This window comes from Procambarus clarkii, chromosome 1 (assembly GCF_040958095.1).
Source record: "Procambarus clarkii isolate CNS0578487 chromosome 1, FALCON_Pclarkii_2.0, whole genome shotgun sequence".
NCBI lineage: Eukaryota > Metazoa > Arthropoda > Malacostraca > Decapoda > Cambaridae > Procambarus > Procambarus clarkii.
This window is the reverse complement of record NC_091150.1, coordinates 25,748-38,302: the sequence shown is the minus strand read 5'-3', so window position 1 is coordinate 38,302 and position 12,555 is coordinate 25,748.

Genomic DNA, 12,555 nt, shown 5'->3' with positions numbered 1-12,555 from the left:
TTCATGTAGTATCACGATATGTGATTTGGCCTTCAAATCTCAGAATTTCGCAAATTTTGCATTTTTAAGCAAGTTTTCTTACATTTTGTTTTGTACCAAAAATCATCTAATTTAGCAATATTTTGATCTTTATCATCCCCCTTTTTCTTTATGTGATTTAAACAAAATATCGAATTAGGCAATATTTTGCCGTTTTTCCACGTTTATGTGAATTTTCAGTTTATTGTTATTAATTCATGAAATATACGATAAAAATGATGCAAACACATAATTGATCAGAAAATAACCTTAAATACTTCATTTTCAATCATCTATTTGTTTCCCGTTAAAATACAGAGTAAGATATTGAAAAGGGGAGAAGTTCTGTTTTTATTGCATATATCGACGTTTCAGCCGGATTAGAACGGTTTTACGTTCACATCTTCCATCGGTAATATAAACCGAAAATCAGGAACATTTTAGTTAATTTTAATGAAAACACATTGATTTTTATCATTTGTATTTGAAGCAACATCTTTATACGTCTTTTTTTAGGGTCTAAAAAATAACGAAACGTCGCTCTATGATTGGAAGTTAAAATCGTCAAATTTGGCATAACGGTTTTATACCTGTGTACGGGATTTTTTCACGTTTTTCATGTAGTTTGATATTTCGTAAATATATTCGTTTTTACCAATATTTCGATAATATTTCATGTAGTATCACGATATGTGATTTGGCCTTCAAATCTCAGATTTTCGCATAATATTGCATTTTAAGCAAGTTTTCTTGTATTTTGTTTCGTACTAAAAATCATCGAATTCAGCAATATTTTGACGTTTATCATCCCCTTTTCATTTATGTGATATAAACAAAATATTATCGAATTAGGCAATATTTTGCTGTTTTTCCACGTTTTTGTGAATATTCAGTTTATTGTTATTAATTCATTAAATATACGATAAAAATAATGCAAACACATAATTGATTAGATAATATCCTTAAATACTTCATTTTCAGTCAACTATTTGTTTCTCGTTAAATACCTGAGTAAGATATTGAAAAGGAGAGAAGTTCGGTTTTTATTGCATATATCGAAGTTTCAGCCGGAATAGAGCGGTTTTACGTGTACATCTTCCATCGGTAATATAAACGGAAAATCAGGAACATTTTAGTTAATTCTAATGAAACACATTGATTTTTATCATTTGTATTGGAAACAATATTGTCAAATGTCTTTTCTTGGATCTAAATAATACGAAACCTCGCTCTATGATTCGATGTTAAAATCCTCAAATTTGGTATAATAGTTACTTTTTCACATTTTTCATGAAGTTTGATATTACGTAAATATATTCGTTTTTACCAATATTTCGATACTATTTCATGTAGTATCACGATATGTGATTTGGCCTTCAAATCTCAGAATTTGGCAAATTTTGCATTTTTAAGCAAGTTTTCTTACATTTTGTTTTGTACTAAAAATCATCGAATTTAGCAATATTTTGACCTTTATTATCCCCTTTTTCTTTATGTGATTTAAACAAAATATCATCGAATTAGGCAATATTTTGCCGTTTTTCCACGTTTTTGTGAATATTCAGCTTATTATTATTAATTCATGAAATATACGATAAAAATTATGCAAACCCATAATTGATCAGAAAATAACCTTAAATACTTCATTTTCAATCATCTATTTGTTTCTCGGTAAAATACTGAGTAAGATATTGAAAAGGGGAGAAGTTCTGTTTTTATTGCATATATCGACGTTTCAGCCGGATTAGAACGGTTTTACGTGTACATCTTCCATCGGTAATATAACCCGAAAATCAGGAACATTTTAGTTAATTTTAATGAAAACACATTGATTTTTATCATTTGTATTGGAAGCAACATCTTTATACGTCTTTTCTAGGGTCTAAAAAAAACGAAACCTCGCTTTATGATTCGAAGTTAAAATCCTCAAATTTGGCATAATAATGACTTTTTCACGTTTTTCATGTAGTTTGATATTACGTAAATATATTCATTTTACCCATATTTCGATACTATTTCATGTAGTATCACGATATGTGATTTGGCCTTCAAATCTCAGATTTTCGCATAATATTGCATTTTAGGCAAGTTTTCTTGCATTTTGTTTCGTACTAAAAATCATCGAATTCAGCAATATTTTGACGTTTATCATCCCCTTTTCATTTATGTGATATAAACAAAATATCATCGAATTAGGCAATATTTTGCTCTTTTTCCACGTTTTTGTGAATTTTCAGTTTATTGGTAATTATTCAATAAATATACGATAAAAATGATGCAAACACATAATTGATTAGATAATATCCTTAAATACTTCATTTTCAATCACCTTTTTGTTTCGCGTTAAAATCCTGAGTAAGATATTGAAAAGGAGAGAAGTTCGGTTTTCATTGCATATATCGACGTTTCAGGTGGAATAGAGCGGTTTTACGTGTACATCTTCCATCGGTAATATAAACGGAAAATCAGGAACATTTTAGTTAATTCAAATGAAACACATTGATTTTTATCATTTGTATTGGAAACAATATTGTCAAATGTCTTTTCTTGGATCTAAATAATACGAAACCTCGCTTTATGATTCGATGTTAAAATCCTCAAATTTGGTATAATAGTGACTTTTTCACGTTTTTCATGAAGTTTGATATTACGTAAATATATTCGTTTTTACCAATATTTCGATACTATTTCATGTAGTATCACGATATGTGATTTGGCCTTCAAATCTCAGAATTTCGCAAATTTTGCATTTTTAAGCAAGTTTTCTTACATTTTGTTTTGTACCAAAAATCATCGAATTTAGCAATATTTTGATCTTTATCATCCCCCTTTTTCTTTATGTGATTTAAACAAAATATCGAATTAGGCAATATTTTGCCGTTTTTCCACGTTTATGTGAATTTTCAGTTTATTGTTATTAATTCATGAAATATACGATAAAAATGATGCAAACACATAATTGATCAGAAAATAACCTTAAATACTTCATTTTCAATCATCTATTTGTTTCCCGTTAAAATACAGAGTAAGATATTGAAAAGGGGAGAAGTTCTGTTTTTATTGCATATATCGACGTTTCAGCCGGATTAGAACGGTTTTACGTTCACATCTTCCATCGGTAATATAAACCGAAAATCAGGAACATTTTAGTTAATTTTAATGAAAACACATTGATTTTTATCATTTGTATTTGAAGCAACATCTTTATACGTCTTTTTTTAGGGTCTAAAAAATAACGAAACGTCGCTTTATGATTGGAAGTTAAAATCGTCAAATTTGGCATAACGGTTTTATACCTGTGTACGGGATTTTTTCACGTTTTTCATGTAGTTTGATATTTCGTAAATATATTCGTTTTTACCAATATTTCGATAATATTTCATGTAGTATCACGATATGTGATTTGGCCTTCAAATCTCAGATTTTCGCATAATATTGCATTTTAAGCAAGTTTTCTTGTATTTTGTTTCGTACTAAAAATCATCGAATTCAGCAATATTTTGACGTTTATCATCCCCTTTTCATTTATGTGATATAAACAAAATATTATCGAATTAGGCAATATTTTGCTGTTTTTCCACGTTTTTGTGAATATTCAGTTTATTGTTATTAATTCATTAAATATACGATAAAAATAATGCAAACACATAATTGATTAGATAATATCCTTAAATACTTCATTTTCAGTCAACTATTTGTTTCTCGTTAAATACCTGAGTAAGATATTGAAAAGGAGAGAAGTTCGGTTTTTATTGCATATATCGAAGTTTCAGCCGGAATAGAGCGGTTTTACGTATACATCTTCCATCGGTAATATAAACGGAAAATCAGGAACATTTTAGTTAATTCTAATGAAACACATTGATTTTTATCATTTGTATTGGAAACAATATTGTCAAATGTCTTTTCTTGGATCTAAATAATACGAAACCTCGCTCTATGATTCGATGTTAAAATCCTCAAATTTGGTATAATAGTTACTTTTTCACATTTTTCATGAAGTTTGATATTACGTAAATATATTCGTTTTTACCAATATTTCGATACTTTTTCATGTAGTATCACGATATGTGATTTGGCCTTCAAATCTCAGAATTTGGCAAATTTTGCATTTTTAAGCAAGTTTTCTTACATTTTGTTTTGTACTAAAAATCATCGAATTTAGCAATATTTTGACCTTTATTATCCCCTTTTTCTTTATGTGATTTAAACAAAATATCATCGAATTAGGCAATATTTTGCCGTTTTTCCACGTTTTTGTGAATTTTCAGCTTATTATTATTAATTCATGAAATATTCGATAAAAATTATGCAAACCCATAATTGATCAGAAAATAACCTTAAATACTTCATTTTCAATCATCTATTTGTTTCTCGGTAAAATACTGAGTAAGATATTGAAAAGGGGAGAAGTTCTGTTTTTATTGCATATATCGACGTTTCAGCCGGATTAGAACGGTTTTACGTGTACATCTTCCATCGGTAATATAACCCGAAAATCAGGAACATTTTAGTTAATTTTAATGAAAACACATTGATTTTTATCATTTGTATTGGAAGCAACATCTTTATACGTCTTTTCTAGGGTCTAAAAAAAACGAAACCTCGCTTTATGATTCGAAGTTAAAATCCTCAAATTTGGCATAATAATGACTTTTTCACGTTTTTCATGTAGTTTGATATTACGTAAATATATTCATTTTACCCATATTTCGATACTATTTCATGTAGTATCACGATATGTGATTTGGCCTTCAAATCTCAGATTTTCGCATAATATTGCATTTTAGGCAAGTTTTCTTGCATTTTGTTTCGTACTAAAAATCATCGAATTCAGCAATATTTTGACGTTTATCATCCCCTTTTCATTTATGTGATATAAACAAAATATCATCGAATTAGGCAATATTTTGCTCTTTTTCCACGTTTTTGTGAATTTTCAGTTTATTGGTAATTATTCAATAAATATACGATAAAAATGATGCAAACACATAATTGATTAGATAATATCCTTAAATACTTCATTTTCAATCACCTTTTTGTTTCGCGTTAAAATCCTGAGTAAGATATTGAAAAGGAGAGAAGTTCGGTTTTCATTGCATATATCGACGTTTCAGCAGGAATAGAGCGGTTTTACGTGTACATCTTCCATCGGTAATATAAACGGAAAATCAGGAACATTTTAGTTAATTCAAATGAAACACATTGATTTTTATCATTTGTATTGGAAACAATATTGTCAAATGTCTTTTCTTGGATCTAAATAATACGAAACCTCGCTTTATGATTCGATGTTAAAATCCTCAAATTTGGTATAATAGTGACTTTTTCACGTTTTTCATGAAGTTTGATATTACGTAAATATATTCGTTTTTACCAATATTTCGATACTATTTCATGTAGTATCACGATATGTGATTTGGCCTTCAAATCTCAGAATTTCGCAAATTTTGCATTTTTAAGCAAGTTTTCTTACATTTTGTTTTGTACCAAAAATCATCGAATTTAGCAATATTTTGATCTTTATCATCCCCCTTTTTCTTTATGTGATTTAAACAAAATATCGAATTAGGCAATATTTTGCCGTTTTTCCACGTTTATGTGAATTTTCAGTTTATTGTTATTAATTCATGAAATATACGATAAAAATGATGCAAACACATAATTGATCAGAAAATAACCTTAAATACTTCATTTTCAATCATCTATTTGTTTCCCGTTAAAATACAGAGTAAGATATTGAAAAGGGGAGAAGTTCTGTTTTTATTGCATATATCGACGTTTCAGCCGGATTAGAACGGTTTTACGTTCACATCTTCCATCGGTAATATAACCGAAAATCAGGAACATTTTAGTTAATTTTAATGAAAACACATTGATTTTTATCATTTGTATTTGAAGCAACATCTTTATACGTCTTTTTTTAGGGTCTAAAAAATAACGAAACGTCGCTTTATGATTGGAAGTTAAAATCGTCAAATTTGGCATAACGGTTTTATACCTGTGTACGGGATTTTTTCACGTTTTTCATGTAGTTTGATATTTCGTAAATATATTCGTTTTTACCAATATTTCGATAATATTTCATGTAGTATCACGATTTGTGATTTGGCCTTCACATCTCAGATTTTCGCATAATATTGCATTTTAAGCAAGTTTTCTTGTATTTTGTTTCGTACTAAAATCATCGAATTCAGCAATATTTTGACGTTTATCATACCCTTTTCATTTATGTGATATAAACAAAATATTATCGAATTAGGCAATATTTTGTTGTTTTTCCACGTTTTTGTGAATATTCAGTTTATTGTTATTAATTCATTAAATATACGATAAAAATGATGCAAACACATAATTGATTAGATAATATCCTTAAATACTTCATTTTCAGTCAACTATTTGTTTCTCGTTAAATACCTGAGTAAGATATTGAAAAGGAGAGAAGTTCGGTTTTTATTGCATATATCGAAGTTTCAGCCGGAATAGAGCGGTTTTACGTGTACATCTTCCATCGGTAATATAAACGGAAAATCAGGAACATTTTAGTTAATTCTAATGAAACACATTGATTTTTATCATTTGTATTGGAAACAATATTGTCAAATGTCTTTTCTTGGATCTAAATAATACGAAACCTCGCTTTATGATTCGATGTTAAAATCCTCAAATTTGGTATAATAGTTACTTTTTCACATTTTTCATGAAGTTTGATATTACGTAAATATATTCGTTTTTACCAATATTTCGATACTATTTCATGTAGAATCACGATATGTGATTTGGCCTTCAAATCTCAGAATTTGGCAAATTTTGCATTTTTAAGCAAGTTTTCTTACATTTTGTTTTGTACTAAAAATCATCGAATTTAGCAATATTTTGACCTTTATTATCCCCTTTTTCTTTATGTGATTTAAACAAAATATCATCGAATTAGGCAATATTTTGCCGTTTTTCCACGTTTTTGTGAATTTTCAGTTTATTATTATTAATTCATGAAATATACGATAAAAATTATGCAAACCCATAATTGATCAGAAAATAACCTTAAATACTTCATTTTCAATCATCTATTTGTTTCTCGGTAAAATACTGAGTAAGATATTGAAAAGGGGAGAAGTTCTGTTTTTATTGCATATATCGACGTTTCAGCCGGATTAGAACGGTTTTACGTGTACATCTTCCATCGGTAATATAACCCGAAAATCAGGAACATTTTAGTTAATTTTAATGAAAACACATTGATTTTTATAATTTGTATTGGAAGCAACATCTTTATACGTCTTTTCTAGGGTCTAAAAAAAACGAAACCTCGCTTTATGATTCGAAGTTAAAACCCTCAAATTTGGCATAATAATGACTTTTTCACGTTTTTCATGTAGTTTGATATTACGTAAATATATTCATTATACCCATATTTCGATACTATTTCATGTAGTATCACGATATGTGATTTGGCCTTCATATCTCAGATTTTCGCATAATATTGCATTTTAGGCAAGTTTTCTTGCATTTGGTTTCGTACTAAAAATCATTGAATTCAGCAATAGTTTGACGTTTATTATCCCCTTTTCCTTTATGTGATATAAACAAAATATCATCGAATTAGGCAATATTTTGCTGTTTTCCACGTTTTTGTGAATTTTCAGTTAATTGTTATTAATTCATGAAATATACGATAAAAATTATGCAAACACATAATTGATCAGAAAATAACCTTAAATACTTCATTTTCAATCATCTATTTGTTTCCCGTTAAAATACAGAGTAAGATATTGAAAAGGGGAGAAGTTCTGTTTTTATTGCATATATCGACGTTTCAGCCGGATTAGAACGGTTTTACGTGCATATCTTCCATCGGTAATATAAACCGAAAATCAGGAACATTTTAGTTAATTTTAATGAAAACACATTGATTTTTATCATTTGTATTTGAAGCAACATCTTTATACGTCTTTTTTTAGGGTCTAAAAAATAACGAAACGTTGCTTTATGATTCGAAGTTAAAATCGTCAAATTTGGCATAACGGTTTTATACCTGTGTACGGGATTTTTTCACGTTTTTCATGTAGTTTGATATTTCGTAAATATATTCGTTTTTACCAATATTTCGATACTATTTCATGTAGTATCACGATATGTGATTTGGCCTTCAAATCTCAGATTTTCGCATAATATTGCATTTTAAGCAAGTTTTCTTGCATTTTGTTTCGTACTAAAAATCATCGAATTCAGCAATATTTTGACGTTTATCATCCCCTTTTCATTTATGTGATATAAACAAAATATCATCGAATTAGGCAATATTTTGCTCTTTTTCCACGTTTTTGTGAATTTTCAGTTTATTGGTAATAATTCAATAAATATACGATAAAAATGATGCAAACACATAATTGATTAGATAATATCCTTAAATACTTCATTTTCAATCACCTTTTTATTTCGCGTTAAAATCCTGAGTAAGATATTGAAAAGGAGAGAAGTTCGGTTTTCATTGCATATATCGACGTTTCAGCAGGAATAGAGCGGTTTTACGTGTACATCTTCCATCGGTAATATAAACGGAAAATCAGGAACATTTTAGTTAATTCAAATGAAACACATTGATTTTTATCATTTGTATTGGAAACAATATTGTCAAATGTCTTTTCTTGGATCTAAATAATACGAAACCTCGCTTTATGATTCGATGTTAAAATCCTCAAATTTGGTATAATAGTGACTTTTTCACGTTTTTCATGAAGTTTGATATTACGTAAATATATTCGTTTTTACCAATATTTCGATACTATTTCATGTAGTATCACGATATGTGATTTGGCCTTCAAATCTCAGAATTTCGCAAATTTTGCATTTTTTAACAAATTTTCTTACATTTTGTTTTGTACCAAAAATCATCGAATTTAGCAATATTTTGACCTTTATCATCCCCTTTTTCTTTATGTGATTTAAACAAAATATCGAATTAGGCAATATTTTGCCGTTTTTCCACGTTTTTGTGAATTTTCAGTTAATTGTTATTAATTCATGAAATATACGATAAAAATTATGCAAACACATAATTGATCAGAAAATAACCTTAAATACATCATTTTCAATCATCTATTTGTTTCCCGTTAAAATACAGAGTAAGATATTGAAAAGGGGAGAAGTTCTGTTTTTATTGCATATATCGACGTTTCAGCCGGATTAGAACGGTTTTACGTGCACATCTTCCATCGGTAATATAAACCGAAAATCAGGAACATTTTAGTTAATTTTAATGAAAACACATTGATTTTTATCATTTGTATTTGAAGCAACATCTTTATACGTCTTTTTTTAGGGTCTAAAAAATAACGAAACGTCGCTTTATGATTGGAAGTTAAAATCGTCAAATTTGGCATAACGGTTTTATACCTGTGTACGGGATTTTTTCACGTTTTTCATGTAGTTTGATATTTCGTAAATATATTCGTTTTTACCAATATTTCGATAATATTTCATGTAGTATCACGATATGTGATTTGGCCTTCAAATCTCAGATTTTCGCATAATATTGCATTTTAAGCAAGTTTTCTTGTATTTTGTTTCGTACTAAAAATCATCGAATTCAGCAATATTTTGACGTTTATCATCCCCTTTTCATTTATGTGATATAAACAAAATATTATCGAATTAGGCAATATTTTGCTGTTTTTCCACGTTTTTGTGAATATTCAGTTTATTGTTATTAATTCATTAAATATACGATAAAAATAATGCAAACACATAATTGATTAGATAATATCCTTAAATACTTCATTTTCAGTCAACTATTTGTTTCTCGTTAAATACCTGAGTAAGATATTGAAAAGGAGAGAAGTTCGGTTTTTATTGCATATATCGAAGTTTCAGCCGGAATAGAGCGGTTTTACGTGTACATCTTCCATCGGTAATATAAACGGAAAATCAGGAACATTTTAGTTAATTCTAATGAAACACATTGATTTTTATCATTTGTATTGGAAACAATATTGTCAAATGTCTTTTCTTGGATCTAAATAATACGAAACCTCGCTCTATGATTCGATGTTAAAATCCTCAAATTTGGTATAATAGTTACTTTTTCACATTTTTCATGAAGTTTGATATTACGTAAATATATTCGTTTTTACCAATATTTCGATACTATTTCATGTAGTATCACGATATGTGATTTGGCCTTCAAATCTCAGAATTTGGCAAATTTTGCATTTTTAAGCAAGTTTTCTTACATTTTGTTTTGTACTAAAAATCATCGAATTTAGCAATATTTTGACCTTTATTATCCCCTTTTTCTTTATGTGATTTAAACAAAATATCATCGAATTAGGCAATATTTTGCCGTTTTTCCACGTTTTTGTGAATTTTCAGCTTATTATTATTAATTCATGAAATATACGATAAAAATTATGCAAACCCATAATTGATCAGAAAATAACCTTAAATACTTCATTTTCAATCATCTATTTGTTTCTCGGTAAAATACTGAGTAAGATATTGAAAAGGGGAGAAGTTCTGTTTTTATTGCATATATCGACGTTTCAGCCGGATTAGAACGGTTTTACGTGTACATCTTCCATCGGTAATATAACCCGAAAATCAGGAACATTTTAGTTAATTTTAATGAAAACACATTGATTTTTATCATTTGTATTGGAAGCAACATCTTTATACGTCTTTTCTAGGGTCTAAAAAAAACGAAACCTCGCTTTATGATTCGAAGTTAAAATCCTCAAATTTGGCATAATAATGACTTTTTCACGTTTTTCATGTAGTTTGATATTACGTAAATATATTCATTTTACCCATATTTCGATACTATTTCATGTAGTATCACGATATGTGATTTGGCCTTCAAATCTCAGATTTTCGCATAATATTGCATTTTAGGCAAGTTTTCTTGCATTTTGTTTCGTACTAAAAATCATCGAATTCAGCAATATTTTGACGTTTATCATCCCCTTTTCATTTATGTGATATAAACAAAATATCATCGAATTAGGCAATATTTTGCTCTTTTTCCACGTTTTTGTGAATTTTCAGTTTATTGGTAATTATTCAATAAATATACGATAAAAATGATGCAAACACATAATTGATTAGATAATATCCTTAAATACTTCATTTTCAATCACCTTTTTGTTTCGCGTTAAAATCCTGAGTAAGATATTGAAAAGGAGAGAAGTTCGGTTTTCATTGCATATATCGACGTTTCAGGTGGAATAGAGCGGTTTTACGTGTACATCTTCCATCGGTAATATAAACGGAAAATCAGGAACATTTTAGTTAATTCAAATGAAACACATTGATTTTTATCATTTGTATTGGAAACAATATTGTCAAATGTCTTTTCTTGGATCTAAATAATACGAAACCTCGCTTTATGATTCGATGTTAAAATCCTCAAATTTGGTATAATAGTGACTTTTTCACGTTTTTCATGAAGTTTGATATTACGTAAATATATTCGTTTTTACCAATATTTCGATACTATTTCATGTAGTATCACGATATGTGATTTGGCCTTCAAATCTCAGAATTTCGCAAATTTTGCATTTTTAAGCAAGTTTTCTTACATTTTGTTTTGTACCAAAAATCATCTAATTTAGCAATATTTTGATCTTTATCATCCCCCTTTTTCTTTATGTGATTTAAACAAAATATCGAATTAGGCAATATTTTGCCGTTTTTCCACGTTTATGTGAATTTTCAGTTTATTGTTATTAATTCATGAAATATACGATAAAAATGATGCAAACACATAATTGATCAGAAAATAACCTTAAATACTTCATTTTCAATCATCTATTTGTTTCCCGTTAAAATACAGAGTAAGATATTGAAAAGGGGAGAAGTTCTGTTTTTATTGCATATATCGACGTTTCAGCCGGATTAGAACGGTTTTACGTTCACATCTTCCATCGGTAATATAAACCGAAAATCAGGAACATTTTAGTTAATTTTAATGAAAACACATTGATTTTTATCATTTGTATTTGAAGCAACATCTTTATACGTCTTTTTTTAGGGTCTAAAAAATAACGAAACGTCGCTCTATGATTGGAAGTTAAAATCGTCAAATTTGGCATAACGGTTTTATACCTGTGTACGGGATTTTTTCACGTTTTTCATGTAGTTTGATATTTCGTAAATATATTCGTTTTTACCAATATTTCGATAATATTTCATGTAGTATCACGATATGTGATTTGGCCTTCAAATCTCAGATTTTCGCATAATATTGCATTTTAAGCAAGTTTTCTTGTATTTTGTTTCGTACTAAAAATCATCGAATTCAGCAATATTTTGACGTTTATCATCCCCTTTTCATTTATGTGATATAAACAAAATATTATCGAATTAGGCAATATTTTGCTGTTTTTCCACGTTTTTGTGAATATTCAGTTTATTGTTATTAATTCATTAAATATACGATAAAAATAATGCAAACACATAATTGATTAGATAATATCCTTAAATACTTCATTTTCAGTCAACTATTTGTTTCTCGTTAAATACCTGAGTAAGATATTGAAA